Raw genomic sequence first — 22,076 nt, 5'->3', positions numbered from 1 at the left:
CGTGTTCAAGTGATTCCCTTGCTTCAGCCTCGCGCGTAGCTGGGATTACAGGTGCCTGCCACCACGTCCAGCTAATTTTTGTATTTTTATTAGAGATGGGGTTTCCCCATGTTGGCCAGGCTGGTCTCAAACTCCTGACCTCAGGTGATCCACCTACCTTGGCCTCACAAAGTGCTGGGATTATAGGCGTGAGCCACTGTGCCCTACTAAGATGACTTTAGAGTAGTAGATTGTGCTAAGATTGTGAAGGGTTTTGTTTTTCATACCAAGGCATTTGAGCTTTTCCTGTAGGTAGGTGATAGTCATTTAAACGGCTAAGCAGAAGACATTTATGCTTTAGAAAAGATACCAACTTCTCTTATTCATTCATTTTTTTTTTTTTTTTGAGACAGAGTCTCACTCTGTCGCCCAGGCTGGAGTACAGTGGTATGATCTCGTTTTACTGCAACCTCCACCTCCCCTATTCAAGTGATTCTCTTGCCTCAGCCTCCTGAGTAGCTAGTATTACAGGCGCCCACCACCATGCTCAGCTAATTTTTGTATTTTTAGTGGAAATGGGGTTTCACCAGGTTAGCCAGCCTAGTCTTGAGCTCCGGACCTCAGGTAATCCACCCACCTTAGCCTCCCAAAGTGCTGGGATTATAGGCGTGAGCCACTGCACCTGGCCGAGATTGTGAAAGGTTTCGTTTTTCATACTAAGGCATTTGAGCTTTTCCTGTAGGTAGGTAGGTGATAGCCTTTTTTTCCTTTTTTTTGAGCTCTGTCTCGTCTCACTGCAACGTCTGCCTCCCGGGTTCAAGCAATTTTTCTGCCTCAGCCTCCCAAGTAGCTGGGACTACAGGCACATGCCGCCACGCTCAGCTATTTTTTTTTTTTTTTTGTATTTTAGTTGAGACAGGGTTTCACCATGCTGGCCACTCTGGTCTCGAACTCCTGACCTCGTGATCTGCCGACCCCAGCCTCTCAAAGTGCTAGGATTACAGGCGTGAGCCACCGCACCTGGCCTATTCATTCATTTTGACTGTTAAGATGTTTTCCTTTTTGCCGAATTTTAAGTCCACTTGAGTCTTGCTCTGTGGCCCAGGCTGGAGTGCAGTGGCGCGATCTCAGCCACTGCAAGCTCTGCCTCCCGGGTTCACGCCGTTCTCCTGCCTCAGCCTCCTGAGTAGCTGGAACTACAGGCACCCGCCACTACGCCCGGCTAATTTTTTGTATTTTTAGTAGAGACGGAGTTTCACCGCGTTAGCCAGGATGGTCTCGATCTCCTGACCTCGTGACCCGCCCACCTTGGCCTCCCAAAGTGCTGGGATTACAGGCGTGAGCCACTGTGCCTGGCCTTAAGTCCACTTGTTCTTATTTTGTCCTACTGGTACCTTTTCAGCATGTGGTGTTTTATTGTCTTGTGTGTGTTTATATTGAAGAATTTCATGTTTCTGACCCTGCTGTGTTTGAAAACTGATGAAGTGCCCAAGATGCGGGAGTTTGATGGTGTACTGTGTTGGTCATGTCCTCTCTGGTATGAGCTGCCTGAAGCACATTGTCAAAGATGAAAGCTCTTTTGGGGAAAAGTGCTCTTCTGTGAAATCATCCCTTGTCATAGCATATTACTGTATATCTACAACCGCATTCACAGTAGCTTGCATTGTTGTATTGCTTTTGGGACACCTGTATTTTATCTGGAAATGTAGATAGAAATAGCAGTATTTTTTTGTATGTATTACATATTGTTTCACTGCTAATCTTCTACACAATTTTTTTAGAATAAAAAAGGGTAAATAGCTTGTGCCATTTTGCTAATTACATAGATTTGACTTTGATCATATAAATAAAAAATAAAACAAGGCAGGACATTGTCCTGCACATAGTTGATGTGGACAAATACTTTTTATTACTTTGAAATTCTTATTTTGATAGTTTTCCACTTAATGAGGCAAGTGCGTAAGCCTCAGTCTTTTTGAGTTCTCATTATTTAGACATAAGGAAAGGAGAAATGAAGGTTTTTCTTTATTCTCCCCGTGCCTTTCCTTTTTTTCTCTTTTATTATTTTTTTTAAAAAGTAAGAGCAGAGTATACTAGATCAGGACCAATTAAGGTGATACTGGAATTTAGGTGTTTTTACTGGAAAAAAGGCATTTCCTTTGTGATAGTTTAAAGAAAATAGTAAGGAGGTAAGAATCAGTTCAACTACTTAATTCGGGAAGTCAGGAGAGATGTACACACAAAGCATAGGAGGGAATCAAGTTTTCTTGCTTTCTTTTTTTTTTTTTTGAGACAGAGTCTCATTCTGTCGCCCAGGCTGAAGTGCAGTGGCCCCATCTTGACTCACTGCAACCTCCACCTCCTGGGTTCAAGCAATTCTCCTGCCTCAGCCTCCCGAGTAGCTGGGATTACAGGCGTGTATCACCATGTTTGGCTAATTTTTGTATTTTTAGTAGAAACGGGGTTTCACCATGTTGGTCAGGCTGGTTTCAAACTTCTTTTTTTTGAGACGGAGTCTCGCTCTGTCGCCCAGGCTGGAGTGCAGTGGTGCGATCTCAATTCACTGCAAGCTCCGCCTCCCGGGTTCATGCCATTCTCCTCCCTCAGCCTCCCAAGTAGCTAGGACTATAGGCGCCCGCCACCACGCTCGGCTAATTTTTTGTATTTTTAGTAAAGACAGGGTTTCACCGTGTTAGCCAGGATGGTCTCGATCTCCTGACCTCATGATCCGCCTGCCTCGGCCTCCCAAAGTGCTGGGATTACAGGCTTGAGCCACCGCACCCGGCCTCAAAGTTTTTCAAGAGCCATAAAGGATCTCCCTAGACCGGAACATGGGAGGACGTGGGGCTGAGGCTTCTGTAGTCACTGTGCCTTCTATTACGCTGGTGATAGACTTTTAGTAGGTGCTCAATAAATCATTTTGAGTGACTGAGACCAACTTTGGGGTAAAGATTTTGCTTTTTTTCTTTTGAGACAGAGTGTTACGCTTTTGCCCAGGCTGGAGTGCAGTGGTGTGATCTCAGCTCATTCCAACCTCTGCCTCCCAGGTTCAAGCGATTCTCTTGCTTCAGCCTCCTGAGTAGCTGGGATTACAGGTGGTCACCACCACATACAGCTAATTTTTGTATTTTTAGTAGAGACAGGGTTTTACCATGTTTGCCAGGCTGGTCTTGAACTCCTGACCTGAGGTGATCTGTCCGCCTTGGCCTCCCAGAGTGCTGGGATTACAGTCATGAGCCACTGCACCCAGCCCAGAAATACTATTAGTAGTAGTAGTATACAACTTCCTTGTATGATAAAAGACTCCACAAAAAGTATTCAACATGAATTATGATAATTCTGTAGTTTTATTAAGCCATTGCAGTAACCTGTAAAACACATTTTGATGTCTAACTTTATCTGTCAGATTTTTTTTTTGTCTGAAAATGACAAATCCTTTGTTCTGAGTTTTGATTTAAAACATATAATCTCTTTATCTGTGTGACATTTAAAAGAAGCAGAAGACATAGTTCTAACCTCAGGAAGTTTAGAATCGTAATTGGGAAGACAACCATAAGCACATACCTTTTGGAATTGGAGCTTGAAGGATTCACAGGATTTGATAGATTGTGCGGGAAGAAGTGGAAGTAGAATAGCATATTCTGCAAACATGTAGAAATGCTGTGTTTGTGTGGGAGAGGACTAAGGCTTCAGGTAGAAAGAGTAGATCCAGATTATAGAGAGCCTTGAAGCTTCCCCTTAAGACCTTAAGATTTAGAATAGGATGCTGGCAGTAAGGGTAGAGAAGAATGGGTATACCATGGATACATTACAAAGAAATAATTAACACTGCTCAGAGACTGACATGTAAGATATCTGGAGTAGGGGATGGTGATGCATGCCTTCATGGGGAAAGTATTTAAGACTTTGAATTTGAGTTCAGATTTGGGTATGAGGTATGCAGGTGAACCTCAAAATTGGGGCTCAGCCCAGGGGGGCTCTTGGCTTTGTGCAAGGTTCATGAGCAAGCCAATAGAGAAAAAGGAAAGCAAGTTTATTAGAGCATCAGAGTACAGGAAATGGCTGCTCCATAGACACAGCAATAGCAGCAGCCTTTGTGAATAGATAGCTATTCCATGACTATATACTAAATAAGGGCAGGTTATTCATCAATTTTCTAGAAAAGGGGCAGGGAGTTCCCAGAACCAAGAGATCCTCCCGTTTTAAACCATTTAAGGTAACTTCTAGGGGTTGCCATGGCATTTGTAAATTGTCATGGCACTGGTGGGACTTTTCTTCTTTGTATGTATGTATGTTTTTATTTATTTTTTATTTTTTTTGAGACAGAGTCTCACTCTGTTGCCCAGGCTGGAGTGTAGTGGCACGATCTTGGCTCACCACAACCTCTGCCTCCTGGGTTCAAGCAATTCTCTTGCCCCAGCCTTTCGAGTACCTGGAACTACAGGCATGCACCACCATGCCCGGCTAATTTTTTTTTGTTGTTTTTTTTTTTTGAGACGGAGTCTCACTCTGTTGCCCAGGCTGGAGTGCAGTGGCACGATCTCAGTTCACTGCAACCTCTGCCTCCTGGGTTCAAGCGATTTTCCTGCCTCAGCCTCCTGAGTAGCTGGGGTTATAGGTACCCGCCACCATGCCCGGCTAATTTTTGTATTCTTAACAGAATCGGGGTTTCACCATGTTGGTTAGGCTGGTCTCGAACTCCTGACCTCATGATCCGCTCTCCTCAGCCTCCCAAAGTGCTGGGATTACAGGCACCGCACCTGGCTTTTTTTGTTTTTGTTTTTTTTTTTTTTTGAGACGGAGTTTCGCTCTGTCGCCCAGGCTGGAGTGCAGTGGCCGGATCTTAGCTCACTGCAAGCTCCGCCTCCCGGGTTTACGCCATTCTCCTGCCTCAGCCTCCCCAGTAGCTGGGACTACAGGCGCCCGCCACCTCGCCCAGCTAGTTTTTTGTATTTTTTAGTAGAGACGGGGTTTCACCGGGTTAGCCAGGATGGTCTTGATCTCCTGACTTCGTGATCCACCTTTTGGGAGGTCTCGGCCTCCCAAAGTGCTGGGATTACAGGCTTGAGCCACCGCGCCCGGCCTTTTTTTGTATTTTTAATTGAGATGGGGTTTCGCCATGTTGGCCAGGGTGGTTGTGAACTCCTGACCTCAGGTGATCTGCCCGCCTCAGCTTCCGAAAGTGCTGGGATTACAGGCATGAGCCACCGCGCCCGGCCCGTTTTTATTTTTTAAAACCAATCCATTTAATTGTATCTTTCAAGGTAAACAATATATGGAGCCTGGATCCCAAGCCTGAGAATGCTAGAGCTATGGGTCCAAACCTTGTGGTATTCTCAGAGTTCAGAAGGGTTAGAACTCATGGTGTTATGAGGCAGAGAACATATGGAATTTGTGTATTCCATTTAGCAATTTTGTAAATTACCAGAAACAGACCGAAAGAGTCTTTCAAGATGGGAAAAATTCAACTCCTGTTTTTTTTTTTTTTGAAACATAGTTTTGCTCTTGTTTCCCAGGCTGGAGTACAGTGGCACAATCTCAATGGCCCCTCCTTAGTTCAAGCAATTCTTCTGCCTCAGCCTCCTGAGTAGCTGGGACTACAGCTCAGCTAATTTTGTATGCCACCACGCTCAGCTAATTTTTGTATGTTTAGTAGAGATGGGGTTTCACCATGTTGGCCAGGCTGGTCTCAAACTCGTGACCTCAAGTCATCCACCCACCTTGGCCTCTCAAAGTTCTGGGATTATAGGCGTGAGCCACCATGCCTGGCCCAGGACAGCTTTTTAACAAACAGTTAAAGTGGAAAAGAACCCGCTAGTAGCACACTGATTTAGTTTATAAGATTTTGGTTTACAAATTAAAAAGTCTATATGTTTTACATTTTCTCCTTTTTATATCACTTTTTTCCTTTATCTTTCTCTTTGTCGTCTTTTGTATCCTTTTTTGCTCTCTTCTTTTTCCTATCTTTCTTCTCTACATCCCAGTTCGCAATCTTGTTGATGAGGTTGTGCAGGGTGATCACAGAATGGTTCGGCGAGGCCAAGTACACCACCACCATTTGGTTATTGGTCTTCGGTAAAAGGCCTTGACAAGGGCCGGGCGCGGTGGTTCACGCCTGTAATCCCAGCACTTTAGGAGGCTGAGGAGGGTGGATCACCTGAGGTTGGGAGTTCAAGACCAGCCTGACCAACATGGAGAAACCCCGTCTCTACTGAAAATACAAAATTAGCCAGGCATGGTGGCGCATGCCTGTAATCCCACCTACTCGGGAGGCTGAGGCAGGAGAATCGTTTGAACCCGGGAGGCAGAGGTTGCGGTAAGCCGAGATCGCGCCATTGCATTCCAGCCTGGGCAAAAAGAGTGAAACTACATCTCAAAAAATAAAAAATAAAAAGGCCTTGACAGACTCCGGTAGGCTGATGACTGGCAGCAGCTTGAAGACCTCCTGAAGCTGATAGATGATTTGGTGGTTGGTGGACAGTTTGCCTGTGGCAACTTTTTCCAGGTAGCTTCTGATACCCAGAAGCTTGGAGTTCAGTCCCTTCAAATCCAGGACCTGGTTTGTGATCCACTGGGAAAGAGTGCCCACTGTAGCATCTTTGATGTCTTGTAGCAAGTGTTTAACTTCAATTTCCTTAGCTTCCTCTGCTCCAGTTTCACTGGTCACATGCTCAAATGTTTTCAAGGCTGAAGTTCCATCATCATAGACTTCTATTGAAATATATGCTTCTATAGGCAGCCCTAAGTCCTTTGGCTTCATGTCACTAGTGACCAATACTAAGTTATGGCAGTATCTTTTCATAATTTCATTGAAGGCAGTGTCATTCTTGTGTAGTTTAGGGCCTGTGTGGTACCACCCAACTGTTCTTTCTCTGGCATTCATCCTCTTAAACATTCTATATGTGTTTTCCAAATAATCGTGGGCTAAAAAACAATCATCTTTGTCATCTTCATTAAAAGGGACTGCAGAACTGCTGGATACATCAAGTACTTTCATTTGCCATGACCACAAAAGCACATGAAGAATGCATTTCTGTTTTCCAACCTTGCTGATTCTGTTGAAATGATCCACCACACTGAGCAGTATACCTGGGGGTGGACCACCACCTTCTGCCTCACCAGGTCCAGCCTCATGATATACTCTGGCCACCAGGCCTGGCTCCCTGTGACCCACTGGAGTTTCTTTTAGCATGGAAATGCATTATAATTAGTGTGTAATAAGCAGTGAGAACAACCAAAGGTCACTTTTGTTGCCATCTTGGTTGTAACTGGTTTTGGCTGCTTTCTTTGCTGCATCCTGTTTTGATCAGGGTTTTGTTCTTGTTTTGTTCAGCAGGGTCTCTGGCCAGTGCTTGGAAAACAAATCCTGCTTCTCTCCTACCTCACTCCCCACATTATATACTCCCCTTCAGTCTTAACAGGATTGTAGAAGGGTGGAAGTCCATCTTCTGCAACTGCTTCCTGTTGTTTTTATAGGCATTGGCCCTGCCTAGCACTGGAGGAGTAAAAATCTCCTGATGCCTCATCTAAGGGATCAGAACAAGGATGTGTTGGAAGCCATGTGCTAGCATCATCTTCACATGGAAATTGTTGCAATCTAGAAGACACAAACTTTACAAGGAGGCTGTAGGAGGCAGGGCCAAAGACTGGTAGTTATAGAATAGCCACTAGAGGTCCTAAAAAGAGTAGAAACCAGGTGAGACTTGGGAGGGTGTTTTCTTTGTTGTTATTTTTTGGGTTTTTTTGAGACAGGATCTCGCTCTGTCACTAAAGCTGGAGTGCAGTGGTGTGATCGTGGCCCACTGCAGCTTCAACCTCCCAGGCTCGAGTGATCCTCCTGCCTTAGCCTCCTGAGTAGCTGGGAGCACAGGTGTGTGCCAGCAACACCCAGCTGATTTTTAAATTTTTTTGTAGAGACAGTCTCACTATGTTGCCCGGGCTGGTCTTGACCCCTGAGCTCAAGTCATCCTCCCACTTTAGCCTCCCACAGTACTGGTATTGCAGGCGTGAGCCACTGTGCCTGGCCAGGAAGGTACTTTTTATGGTCAACCAGATATAGTTGGGGTCAGTTCCCTGGTTATATATATGTAACCAGGTGGCTTGCTCTTAGAACTTTTGAGTGTTAACCTCAACCTGTCCAGAGTTGTTAATATATGTGCAGCGGGTCTTATTGATAACAGTGCAGACTCCACCTTTTTCAGTCAATAAACAATCCAAGACTAGTCTGTTATCAGGGTTACATTTGCCAGAGAGTCCAGAGATTCCTGAATTTTTCTTAATGTCTGACTTGTGTTGGTGGCCAGAGATTCTAGGGCCTGAGTTATGTTTCTTAGCGTTGACTTCTGGTATGCAAAGCCCCCACGTGGGGCCACCACCCCTATTGCTGTCCCAATTCCTGTAAAAATTAATCCTATTGGCTCTTCTTGTTTTTCTAGGTTTTATGGGGTTATGAATGGATACCCCCTGAAGGGATAATGGTGGCCAAAATACATTCACTGGTGTTTCAAGTTTTTGATAAGCAAAATAGAAAGCTATTCCTAGAAGAATAAATGGTTCCCTACAGGGTTGGAAGTGAGTGTGGGGTAGGATTTCTTCCCCTAAAGGTGAACCCAGATGGGTCACAAATTGAATCCTTGCAAGGTATGCCGTTCGTTTTTTTATTGCCAAACTGGGTCTATAGAGATACCTTTTCCAGGTTCCAATGCGGGTGATTGGATAGCCCTCATTTTCCACCAGAGGGTGGTACCTCCATCTTCCCAAATTAAGCAGTCGTTTCTCCCTTGCATGTATTGGTCCTGGAGGAGGCACCATGTATAGTCTCCTTGTTTACCAGTGGGATCCCATTTGCCCTCCCATGGCCTTGGGAATTTGGCCACTAGGGTTAGTTCAAAGCATCATGGGGAATTTCTGTCTCTGTGTCATTGTCACAACAATTTGTGCAAAAGATAGTATCATTAGTACACTGGAGCTGTAGATACCCAGCGTCCTAGGTCCAGGTAATAGTAAGGGGTAGGAGGGTGGTTGGAGAGGAGTCAGGTGAATCTGTTAAGTGTGGGAGAGAGCCATTTTACAAGTAGGAGCCTAGGTACCAGAGGAACACTATGGCCAATTAGGAGGTTTGGGGAGATGGCTGTGAGGTTTGCAGGTTGCGCCAGAAGGTGATGCTGTCTATCCTGAGGGTGCTGATGACAGATTCCGCAATCATGCATGCTATTTCCCAATGCTATAATTCTAGAAATGTTTACTATGGAGTTTTGTTCCCATTCCACAGTGAGTTAGATTGATTAGAAGCAGGGAGCAAGAAGAACAGGGACAACTGGGTATCACACTGGGCTTTAGGGTGGTCCCTATACTCAATAAGGACAAGTAAGATGTTTCTCAGGAGGAGGTGGTTACTACTTATCTGTCTTGTGAAATGGCAACTTTAAGTCTTCCAGAGGTTTGCAGGTGTAGGTCATAGTGTCCTAGTCTTGTGCCTGTAGGGATTCACAAAAAACAGGTTTGTTTAATCCAGGACAGGTGTACCTAGCTAGTGATTCCCCGAAGTTTAACAGCAATGGGAGTGCTTAACAATACCTAATGGGGAGTGGGGGCCCTTCCATATTGATTATATTATAATTGATCTTCAAGGCATACTTCTTTCCAAGTTTTTTTTTTTTTTTGAGATGGAGTCTTGCTCTGTTGCCCAGTCTGGGGTGCAGTGGCACTATCTCGGCTCACTGCAACCTCTGCTTCCCGGGTTCAAGCGATTCCCCTGCCTCAGCCTCCCAAGTAGCTGGGACTACAGGCGTGTGCCACTATGCCCAGCTAATTTTTTTGTATTTTACTAGAGATGGGGTTTTACCTTGTTGGCCAGGATGGTCTTAATCTCCTGACCCCGTGATCCGCCCACTTCGGCCTCCCAGAGTGCTAGGATTACGGGTATGAGCCACCGGCCCGGCCCTTTCCAAGTTTTTAATAGGACTAAGTTTCCTGGTTAAATGGAGCAATCTTTTCCTTTGTGGGAAAGAACAATACTTTATTTTCATATTCTTAGAAGGCCTTTTGAACCTGGCCTCCTAAGTTCCAGAGGGGAGAGGGGAAGGTATAGTGAGGCTTGTCTAACCCCTTGTTTCTTGTTATGGCCTGAATTAGTTTTTCAAGTTTCTTTCTTTTTTTTTCTTTTCTTTTTTTTTTTGAGACGGAGTTTTGCTCTGTTGCCCAGGCTTCTGGAGTGCAGTGGCGCCATCTCCGTTCACTGCAAGCTCCGCCTCCTGGGTTCCTGGGTTCATGCCATTCTCCTGCCTCAGCCTCCTGAGTAGCTGGGACTACAGGTACCTGCCACCATGCCCGACTAATTTTTTTTTTTTAGTAGAGACGGGGTTTCACCGTGTTAGGATGGTCTCGATCTCCTGACCTCGTGATCCGCCCGCCTCGGCCTCCAAAGGTTCTGGGATTACAGGCGTGAGCCACCGTACCCGGCCCCCCCCCTTTTTTTTTTTTTTTGAGACAGAGTCTCATTCTGTTGCCCAGTCTCATTCTGCACACCAGTGCAGTGATGCAGTCTTGGCTCACTGCAACCTCTGCCTCCCGGGTTCAAGCAATTCTCCTGCCTTAGCCTCATCAAAACTAGCTGGAATTACAGGCATGTGCCACCATGCCCAGCTAATTTTTGTATTTTTAGTAGAGACAAGGTTTCACCATCTTGGCCAGGCTGGTCTCGAACTCCTAACCTCAAGTGATCCACCCACCTTGGTCTCCCAAAGTTCTGGGATTACAGGCATAAGCCACTGTGCCTGTCCTATACTACATTTTTCTTTTCTTTTCTTTTCTTTTTTTTTTTTTGAGACAGAGTCTCGCTCTGTCGCCCAGGTTGGAGTGCAGTGGCCGGATCTCAGCTCACTGCAAGCTCCGCCTCCCGGGTTCACGCCATTCTCCTGCCTCAGCCTCCCGAGTAGCTGGGACTACAGGCGCCCACCACCTCGCCCGGCTAGTTTTTTGTATTTTAGTGGAGACAGGGTTTCACCATGTTAGCCAGGATGGTCTCGATCTCCTGACCTTGTGATCCGCCCGTCTCGGCCTCCCAAAGTGCTGGGATTACAGGCTTGAGCCACCGCATCCGGCCTACATTTTTCTTAAATAACTAGTCATTCTACTACTCTAGAACAATAATTTACCATATAATATCCTTTTTTTTCCCTGCCGAGATTTGCAGGATTCTTTTATGTAGAATTACTCTCTTTTCTTTATAACCTTCCTTACCAAAAATACCTCTGAACGTCCATAACTTTCTTTACCTATCTCTTCCCTACTTACTGGTTCCTTTCTACCTGGTTTCGTAAATTACCTTTTCAAGTCCAACCTTTAGATAACTTTTGAATTAGACACAATTATTCTTTTTCTCAATAAAAACGCATCTTCTTTGGTAAGTTTTATATCAACCTAGGAAGCAAGAAATCCTGAACTATCAGATATTAGAATTTTATAGATGAGAACCATTCCACAGTTTTTAAAATTTTTTATTTTATTATAAAATGTTTCCCTATATCATATTCCTTTCTTAATTGGAAATGACCCACGCATCCAATAAGCATCCAAAATGATTTTAAGATTTTAAATTATAAAAAAGTTCACTTACAAGCATTTATCTCATTACATTTACCTAATTTATTATTATTTATAATTTTTTTTTTTTTTTTTTTTTTTTAGACAGAGTCTCACTCTGTCACCCAGGTTGGAGTGCAGTGGCATAATCTTACTTTACTATAACCTCCGCCTCCTGGATTCAAGAGCTTGGGCCTCAGCCTTCCAAGTAGCTGGGATGCATGCACCACCACGCCTGGCTAATTTTTCTATTTTTGGTAGAGATGGGGTTTTGCCATGTTGGCCAGGCTGGTCTCAAACTGCTGACCTCAAGTGATCCACTTGCCTTGGCCACCCAAAGTGCTGGGATTACAGGTGAGGGCCACTGTGCCTAGCTAGAACTATATTAGACAAAATTGGTCATTCAAAGTTATTTCCTGGTTAACCATTTTTAAATTCTGAACATTAGGTGAACTCCTAAGTAAGAATCTTAAACACACGGGCATTTTGCCAGTAACTCAGAACATTCGGCTATTTTCATTGAGCCAACAATCTTGAATTAGTCTTATTTATACAATTTTGAAGACATTTCTATTTCTGGCAATTATTTAATTAATTGATTTTTTGAGACAGGGTTTCTGTTTCCCAGGCTGGAGTCCAGTGGCATGATCACAGCTCACTGCAGCTTCCACCTCTTGGGGTCAAGTGATCTTCCCATCTCAACCTCCTGAGTAGCTGGGACTATAGGTGTGTGCCACCACACCTGGCTAACTTTTTTGTTTTTAGAGATGGAGTCTCACTGTGTTGCCCAGGCTGGTCCTGAACTCCTGAGCTCGAGCAGTCCTCCCACCTTAGCCTCCCAAAATGTTGGGAGGTGTGAGCGGCGGCACCCAGTCTTTATTAATAATTTGAAAACAAGTTTTATTTACCAAAGGACTCATGTGAAAAGCATTTGGACTTTATTAAAGATAGCTGGATTTAAATTATTTCTGACAATTTTGAAACCTGTTCACATGGCTAAACTTTGTTTTTTCTAATAGGTAATCCAAGGAAACTGTAGACTAGAATTTGGGTAAGGTAGTTTTCATAACAGTTTTATTTTAAAAACCTCTTTTATGCTTTTTTTCCCCTTCAGCTTCAGAGGAGGAGGAGATGATTAAAAAGGGCAGGAAAGAGAAAGAGGGAAAGGAAGCAGAGTTAAAAAGGGCAGGAAAGAGAAAGAGGGAAAGGAAGCAGAGTGGGGGATGAGGGTACCTTTCCCTTTGTTTCTCTGGTGGGGGAGAGAGAAAGAGAGAGAGAGCAAGCCAGAATACTCATTGACGGATGAAGGGGCACCTTACTATGACAACTTCAAGATCAGAGATCTTGGACCCAAGACCTTGGGACTGTCCCAGGGTGGGACTCTAACCCACAATCCTAGAGAGACATGACCAGTAGAAGTATAATAAAAGAAGACAGAAGAGGTGGAAAGGGAAAGGAAGCTAGGAAAAACAGGCTCCTGTAACAGCAAATGTGAATTGGGAAAGAGAGGAGTTGTTGTTCAGGGGATGTCCTTGGAGTCCCTGAGACAGTGGAGAACTCACCCATCAGTGGAGACACCAAAAAAAGTGTTCAGGCAGCTGCTTTTCTGTATTGCAGGGAGTCATCATCAGGTCAGAGGGTCAGGGCCTCCAAAAAAATGGGCTTGAACAGGGTAGCTCATTTGGGACCCTCATTTTGAGCAGAAAGAAAAACAGACAGGAAGAGACCTGTTGCAGAAAAGAAAATTTATGATTTTAGGAGGGACTAGAAGAAGTTGCTGAAGTGGGTGCAGTGACGAAGAGAGTAAGGAAAAAAATGAAACGGCACCAAATGCTGAAAAACCTGGAGTATCTAGACATTGGCCAGTGAGGGTCCCCATACCAGATGCTGAAAACCTGGGAGCATCTGGGGGTGGCCAACAGTGAGGCTCAAAGACATGAGACCTAACACAGATGGGGCCACAGAACAATGTGACTCTGACATCCCAGAGTCAGCACAAAGGAATACCTCTCAAAATAACAAAAGCCTGCCTTACATGGAATAGAAACAACTATCCAAGTTGCCAAAACAGAGACTACAAACATGACAACAGGATAAACATAAGCATGCATTTAGGCACTAAGAGCAGAAAAGTAAAATGACAGGTCATTAGAAGCTAAAGAGAAAGGTCCAAGAGAGAAGGTGACGAAGTGTTACAAAGGACTTAGATGCCCAGGTGTGCTTCTGTCTGGGGCACCCAGATGATGGGGGACAACGAACTGCCTAACAACCTAGAGACACCATTCGCATTTCCTGATTGATTTGAAAAGGTAAAGGGAGAGAGAAGAGAGTGAAAGAGAAAGTAAATCAGTTAACACCACATTGGCCAGGCGTGGTGGCTCACGCCTGTAATCCCAGCTCTTTGGGAGGCCGAGGCAGGCGGATCACAAGGTCAGATTGAGACCATCCTGGCTAACACTCTACTAAAAATACAAAAAAATTAGCTGGGCGTGGTGGCGGGCGCCTGTAGTCCCAGCTACCTGAGAGGCTGAGGCAGGAGAATGGCGTGAACCCGGGAGGTGGAGCTTGCAGTGAGCGGAGATCGCCCCACTGCACTCCAGCCTGGGCGACAGAACAAGACTCCATCTCAAAAAAAAAAAAAAAAAAAGAACACCACATCGGCCAGGCGTAGTGGCTCGCGCCTGTAATCCCAGCACTTTGGGATGCTGAGGCGGGTGGATCACGAGGTCAGGAGTTCAAGACCCACCTGGCCAATTTGTCTACTAAAAATACAGAAATTAGCCAGGCATGGTGGCAGACACCTGTCATCCCAGCTACTCGGGAGGCTGAAGCAGTAGAATCGCTTGAACCCGGGAGGCAGAGGTTGCAGTGAACTGAGATCGTGCCATAGCACTCCACCCTGGGCGGCAGAGCAAGATGTCATCTCAAAAAAAACCCCAAAAACAAAACACACATTGAGGGGGAACAAAGGGGACACTCACCTTTTCGTGGAGGCCAAATGGTGCCAGTCAGTCTTTGGGTTCAAGCAATTCTTGTGCCTCAGCCTCCCAAGTACCTGGGATTACAGGCATGCATCACCATGGCTGGCTAATTTTTTGTATTTTTAGTAGAGCCAGGGTTTTGCCGTGTTGCCCAGGCTGGTATCGAACTCCTGAGCTCAGGCAGTACACCTGTCTTGGCCTCCCAAAGTGCTAGGATTACAGGCGTGAGCCACAGTGCTCAACCCAATCAGTTTTAATTTAGGGTCTGGCTAAAGGTCTCCCTCAGTTCCCTTTGGCTTATTATTGGTGCCTTCATAGTCACCAAAGAATGATGCAGGTCACCCCCAAATTGGGGCTCAGCCCAGGAGGGTTCTTGGCTTTGCACTGGAAGGAATCATGACTGAGCCAACAGAGTGAATTGAAAGTAAGTTTATTAGAGAAACAGAGGAAGGGAAATGGCTGCTCCATAAGAAAGAGAAGTAGCAGCAGCAGCAGCAGCAGCCCTGTGGATTGCTGGCTAGCTGTATATATACAAAGACAACAAGGAAAAAATATGTAACGGTGCCAAATGTCAAAATACCCAGAGTATCCAGGCATCAGCCCATGAGAGTCCCCATACCAAATACCGAAAATCCCAGAGCATTTGGGGATGGTCAACAGTGACCCCCCCAAAGGCATGAGATCTATATAGCCATATATATATGGCTATACTTTGATTATATGCTAAATAAGGGGCGGATTGTTATTGGATTTTCTGGAAAAGGGGTGAGGACTTCCTGGAACTGAGAGTCCCTCCCCTTTTAAACCATATAAGGTAACATCTGGGGGTTGCCATGGCATTTGTAAACTGTCATGGTGCTGGTGGGAGGTTCTTTTAGCATGCAGATGTAAGGAGGACAACAGGAGATGGCTTTCATCACCAACTTGCTTTTAGCTGGTTTTGGCCAGTTTTTTGATCAGCTCTTGTTTTGTTCAGTGGGGTCTTTTGACCAGTGCTTGGAAAACAAGTCCTCCCGATCTCCTACCTCAAATGGAATGTGAGGTGACAATAGGGCCAGCAAGCAAAAATAGAAATCTGAGACTGAAATTTAGTAAGAGGCAAGGACTAGAAATGTTCACAGTGTTAGTCATGGTTCTTCTCCATGGAAACAGACATGGAGGGGGAAGAACAGTGGATTAAAGAAAACCTTGCATTGAGGAAGAAGATAAATAACAGAGAAGGAACAACTGGAGAAGTAGTAGTAAAAGGGAAAAGAGGAAGGAGTGCTTTAAGAACAAGGTACTTTAAAATTTAGTAGCAAAGGAGGGATAAGGATAATGCCTGAGAAAAAGGTTACATTTGAAGATTGATGATCTTGGAGAGTAGATTCAGGAGTTTGTTGAGGAAAGGACATTATATGAAGGATTTAAAGAGGGAGGAATGGGGCTAGGAACAGTGGCTCACACCTGTAATCCCAACACTTTGGAAGGCCAAGATGTGGGGATCTTGTGGCCAGGAGTTCAAGAACAGCCTGGGCAACATCTAGGTTCCATCTCTATAGAAAACTTTTTTTTTTTTCTTTTTGAGATGGAGTCTTTCTCTGTTGCCCAGGCTGGAGTGCAGTGGCGCAGTCTCAGCTCACTGCAAGCTCTGCCGCCCGGGTTCAAGCGATTCTCCTGCCTCAGCCTCCCGAGTAGCTGGGACTACAGGCGCCTGCCACCACACCCGGCTAATTTTTTGTATTTTTAGTGGAGAAAGGGTTTTAACGTGTTAGCCAGGATGGTCTCCATCTCCTGACCTCGTAATCTGCCCTCCTTGGCCTCCCAAAGTGCTGGGATTACAGGCGTGAGCCACTGCCCCGGCCCAGAAAACTTTTAAAAATTAGCCAAGTGTGGTGGTGCATACCTGTAGTCTCAGCTACTCAGGAGGTTGAAACAGGGACAGTTTGAGCCCAGGAGTTCAAGGTTTCAGTGTGCTCTCATTGCATCACTGCACTCCAGCCTGGGTGACAGAGCAAGACCTTGTCTGTAAAAAAAGGAAAAAGGAGGAGGAATGACACACCAGAGATTTCTTTCATCCCTCTCCCCCATCCCTGTCCTCCCCTCCTCCCTTCTTCTCTTCCTCCCTTCCTCCCCTCCCCCCTCCCTTCCTCCACCATCCCCTCCCTTCCTCCACCATCCCCTCCCCTCCACTTTCTTCCCTTTTTTTTTTTTTTTTTTGAGACGGAGTCTCGCTCTGTCGCCCAGGCTGGAGTGCAGTGGCGCGATTTCAGCTCACTGCAAACTCTGCCTCTCGGGTTCACGCCATTCTCCTGCCTCAGCCTCCCGAGTAGCTGGGACTACAGGCGCCCACCACCATGCCCGGCTAATTTTTTGTATTTTTAGTAGACATGGGGTTTCCCCATAGCCAGGATGGTCTTGATCTCCTGACCTTGTGATCTGCCCGCCTCAGCCTCCCAAAGTGTTGGGATTACAGGCGTGAGCCACCGTACCCAGCCTTCATTCCTTTTTTTGTGGTGGAGGAATGGGCAATGATAAATAGCTAGAGAAGGCAGCAAGATTATTGAATATTTTTTCAAGATAAGTTGTCAGAAGGAACTGGGAGAAATTATAAGATTAAAATGCTAGAGAAGGAATGGATAATAACTATGGGTTCATAGTCACTCAGTTATTGATAAGTGTAATTAAGAGATATTTAAAATCAGTTTACAGATATCCAGATTTAGATAAACATTTATTGTTTAGTATTATCTGTGATATCACTCCCCTTCATTAATCTGGAGAATTAAAAATTGATTCTACTACTTTGCACTTTGATTAGTTGTATATACAAGTAATAGCAATAAAAGTACACTGTGAGAGTCTCTCCAGAATTTTTCTTTAAGTAACTTTTTTTTTTTTGTAACACAAAACAGAGAGGAAGAAAGAAAGATTGACAGTTCATATATATCTACTTTGGAAAATATTGAAAACTTCAAAGGAGAAAATAAAAATCACCTGTAACCCTGCTGTTTAGTACAAGTTCTTTTTGTTGTTTTACTTTATTTTAAATAACATTTTAGTTTTGTGATTATGAATGCAGCAGCAGCATCATATACACTATAGAAAAAAATGAAAATACTGCATAGATAAGATAGTTGGATTATTTTGAAGTATTGATATTTTGTTACAATTGATACCTTTTTTTGTTGTTGTTTGTTTGTTTGTTTGTTTGTTTTTGAGACGGAGTCTTGCTGTGTCACCCAGGCTGGAGTGCAGTGGCGTGATCTCGGTTCACTGCAACCTCTGCTTCCTGGGTTCAGGCGTTTCTCCTGCCTCAGCCTCCCAAGTAGCTGGGATTACAGGCTCCTGCCACCACACCTGGCTAATTTTTGTATTTTCAGTAGAGATGGGGTTTCCCCATGTTGGTCGGGCTGGTCTCGAACTCCTGACCTTGTGATCCACCTGCCTAGGCCTCTGAAAGTGCTGGGATTATGGTGTGAGCCACTGCGCCTGGCAATACATTGTTAAATCATGTTTCTTTTTTCTTTTCTTTTCTTTCTTTTTTTTTTTTTGAGAAGGAGTCTCACTGTGTTGCCCAGGTTGGAGTGTAGTGGCATGATCTTAGCTCACTGCAACCGTCACCACCTCAGCTCAGGTGATTCTCTTGCCTCTGCCTCCCGAGTAGCTGGGATTACAGGCACGTGCCACTGCACCTGGCTAATTTTTGTATTTTTAGTAGAGACAGGGTTTTGCCATGTTGGCCAGACTCGTCTTGAACTCCTGATCTCAAGTGATCCACCCACCTCGGCCTTCCAAAGTGTTGGGATTACAGGCTGGAGTGCAGTGGCACGATGTCGGCTCACTGCAAGCTCTGCCTTCTGGGTTTGCATTGCCCAGCCTAAATCATGTTTCTTGACTGCAGGTGTTAGTGTTTAAATTTTTTTTTTTTTTTTTTTTTAAAGCGATGAAGTCTCACTCTGTCATCCAGGCTATAGTCCAGTGGTACAATCATAGCTCACTGCAGCTTCTAACTCCTGGGCTGAAATGATCCTACCAAGTCACTGGGACTGTAGGCAGGAGCCACACCATCCAGCTAAAAAAGCTGGGACTGCAAACCTGCATGACCACACCCAGCTGCTGCTTTTTTTTTTTTTTTTTTTTTTGACTTTTTGCAGACACAAGGTCTCTATAAGTTGCCCAGCATGGAAATGTTTTTTGTTTGTTTGTTTAACAGGTGAGGTCTCATAATTCACTGCAACCTAGAATTCCTGGCCTTAAGTGATCCTGCTGCCTCAGCCTCCTAAAGTGCTGGGATTACAGGTGTGAGCCACTGGGCTTAGCTAGAAATGACTTTTTATTTATTTATTTATTTATTTTTAGAGAGACAGAGTCTTACTGTGTAGCCCAGGCTAGAGTGCAGTAGTACAATAATGGCACTACAACCTCTAACTCTTGACTTCAAGTAATCCTCCTGCCTTGGCCTCCCAAAACGCTGGAATTACAGGCATGAAGCCACAAATGACTTTTTTTTTTAGACAGGGTCCCACTGTGTTACCTAGGCTGGAGTACAGCGGTGTTACCTAGGCTGGAGTACAGTGATGTGATCGCGGCTTACTGTTGCCTTGACCTCCCAGGCTCAAGTGACTCTCCCACCTCAGCCTCCCAAGTAGTCAGGACTACAGGTGCGCACTTCCATGCCTGGCTGATTTTTGTATTTTTTGTCAAGACAGTGTTTCACCACATTAGCCAGGCTGGTGTCAAACTCCTGAGCTCAAGTGACCTGTGCACCTCAACCTCCCAAAGTGCTGGGATTACAGCCATGAGCCACCATGCCCACACAAATGACTTTTTAAACAAGCATACCAGAACTTTAAAATCTAAGCAAGTATTGCCCCTCAAAACACAGAGGTTCACTTTGGTAGGCAGAGCCTCTTCTACTGACGTTTTTACTACTTAAAAAATATTTGGGGTAAGGCATGGTGGCTCACACCTATCCCTGTACATTGGGAGGCTGAGGTGGAAGGATTGCTTAAGGGCAGGAGTATAATACCAGACGTGGCAACATAGTGAGACCCCATCTCTAAAAAAAAAAAAAAAATGAAATAAAATAAAATTAGCTGGGCATGGTGGCAGGAACCTGTAGTCTCAGCTACTTGGGAGGCTGAGGCGGAAGGATCACTTGAGCCCAGGAGGTTGAGGCCGGAGTGAGCTGAGATCACACAACTGCACTCCAGCCTAGGGGACAGAGCAAGACCCTGTCTCAGCAACAACAAAGAATTGGAACTACTTGATGAAGCGCGGTGGCTCGTGCTTGTAATCCCAGCACTTTGGGAGGCGGAGGTGGGCGGATCACCTGAGGTCAGGAGTTCGAGACCAGCCTGACCAACATAGAGAAACCCCATCTCTACTAAAAATACAAAATTAGCTGGGTGTGGTGGTACATCCCTGTAATCCCAGCTACTCAGGAGGCTGAGCCAGAAGAATCTCTTGAATCCGGGAGGCGGAGGTTGCAGTGAGCCAAGATCGTGCCATTGCACTCCAGCTTGGGCAACAAGAGTGGAACTCTGTCTCAAGAAAAAAAAAAAAAAAAAGAAAAAAAATTAGAACTACTTTTTAAACTGTCCCTGCAGGACTGGGTGCGTTGCCTCATGCCTGTAATCCCAGCACTTTGGGAGGCCTAGTGGGGTGGATTACTTGAGGTCAGGAGTTTGAGACCAGCCTGGCTAACATGGTGAAACCCTGTCTCTACTAAAAATACAAAAATTAGCCAGGCGTGGTGACATATGCCTGTAATCCCAGCTACTTGGGAGGCTGAGGCAGGAGAATTGCTTGAGCCTGGGAGGTGGAGGTTGCAGTGACCCAAGATCGTGCCACTGTACTTCAGCCTGACCCACAGAGCAAGACTCTGTCTAGAAAGAAAAAAAAAAAAACTGTCCCTGCAAACACATTATCAGCTGCACCACAAAATCATTTTTCATACTCTACATAGAGGAACTGTTCCTTTTTTCTACAACCTTTTTTTCTCTCTGACTCCACAATGCTTTTCAATTTAATTCCCCTTCCCTGAGCCCTTTAGGACCCCACCTTCCTTTATAGATATGCTGGATGCTAAAAGACCTCAGAAAGAGAAGCTGAGCAGGGTAAGAGAAATAGAGAAAGCAAAACCTTATTCAGAGCATATCTGTAACTTATTTACTGCCAACCTAAGAACTCTGTGTTGATAACATCAAAATTATTATTTTTAAATTTATATTTATTTGTTTATTTTTTGGAGACAGTGCCTCACTCTGTCGCCCAGGCTGGAATGTAGTGGTGCGACCTCAGCTCACTGCAACCTCTGCCTCCTGGGTTCAGGTGATTCTTGTGCCTCCTGAATAGCTGGGATTACAGGCACCCGCCACCACACCTGGCTAATTTTTTGTATTTTAGTAGAGACGAGGTTTCACCATGTTACCCAGCATGGTCTCAAACTCCTGAGCTCAGGCAGTTCGCTCACCTTAGCCTCCCAAAGTGCTGGGATTACAGGTGTGAACCACCACAGCTGGCCGATCATAACATCAAAATTAGCTGAGAACAGTACAGATCAACTAATTATAAGCTAAAATCATACTACTCACTTTTAGGAGGCAAAGAAAGAAGAAGCATAAGTGGAAATTAGGGTATGTAAGTCAAATTCAGAAGAACAAGTAAAATTCTATTAGAATAAACACCATTAAAACGGAAGATTTAGCTGGATGGTGTGATGGAAGTAAGCTATAACAATGCCACTGCACTCCAGGCTAGGCGACAAAGTGAGACCCAAGTATAAAGACTGTCTGTGTGTTTTGAAAGAAAATGTTCAACTAAGTAGTACACAAACTAGGGAAAAAATTCGGAAATAGAACAAGTACACAGTGAAAATTTAGGCGTCCTTTTACTCTGTACTCTTGCTCCCCAAGTCCTCTTCCCAGGTAACTTTTAAACAATTTTTTTGTGTATAGCCCAGGGATATTCTGTATATATGCAAGCTATTTCCTTGATAGCCTGATTTCTGATGTTTACTTTTTACTTTTTTTTTTTTTTGATACAGAATCTCACTCTGTCACCCAGGCTGGAGTTTAATGGCTCAATCTCGGCACACTGCAACCTCCACCTCCTGGGTTCAACATGTTCTCCTACCTCAGCCTCCCAAGTAGCTGGGATTACAGGTGCCCGCCACCATGCCTAGCTAATTTTTTGTATTTTTAGTAGAGATGGGGTTTTGCCATGTTGGCCAAGCTGGTCTCGAACTTCTGTCCTCAAGTGATCCACCCATCTCAGCCTCCCAAAGTGCTGGGATTACAGGCATGAGCCATTGTGCCCAGCATTCTTTTTTTGTTTGTTTGTTTTGTTTGAGAAGGAGTTTCGCTCTGTTGCCCAGGCTGGAGTGAAGCGGCCCTGTCTTGGCTCACTGCAACCTCTGCCTCCCAGGTTCAAGCGATTCTCCTGCCTTAGCCTCCCAAGTAACTGGGATTACAGGTGCCTGCCACCATGCCTGGCTTATTTTTGTGTTTTTTTTTTACAGCCAAGGTTTCATCATGTTGGCCAGGCTGG

General features: G+C 44.9%; 1 protein-coding gene across 1 annotated transcript in view; it reads left to right on the top strand.

The window, feature by feature from the left end:
- LOC111543946 (GON-4-like protein) overlaps nucleotides 1-22,076 on the top strand; it is a 78,090-nt gene that overhangs the window by 4,503 nt on the left and 51,511 nt on the right. The window lies entirely within an intron of this gene.

This window comes from Piliocolobus tephrosceles, chromosome 1, assembly GCF_002776525.5.
Source record: "Piliocolobus tephrosceles isolate RC106 chromosome 1, ASM277652v3, whole genome shotgun sequence".
NCBI classification, from domain to species: Eukaryota; Metazoa; Chordata; class Mammalia; order Primates; family Cercopithecidae; genus Piliocolobus; species Piliocolobus tephrosceles.
Note: the sequence above shows the minus strand (reverse complement) of the source record. Positions and strands in the feature narration are given on the sequence as shown.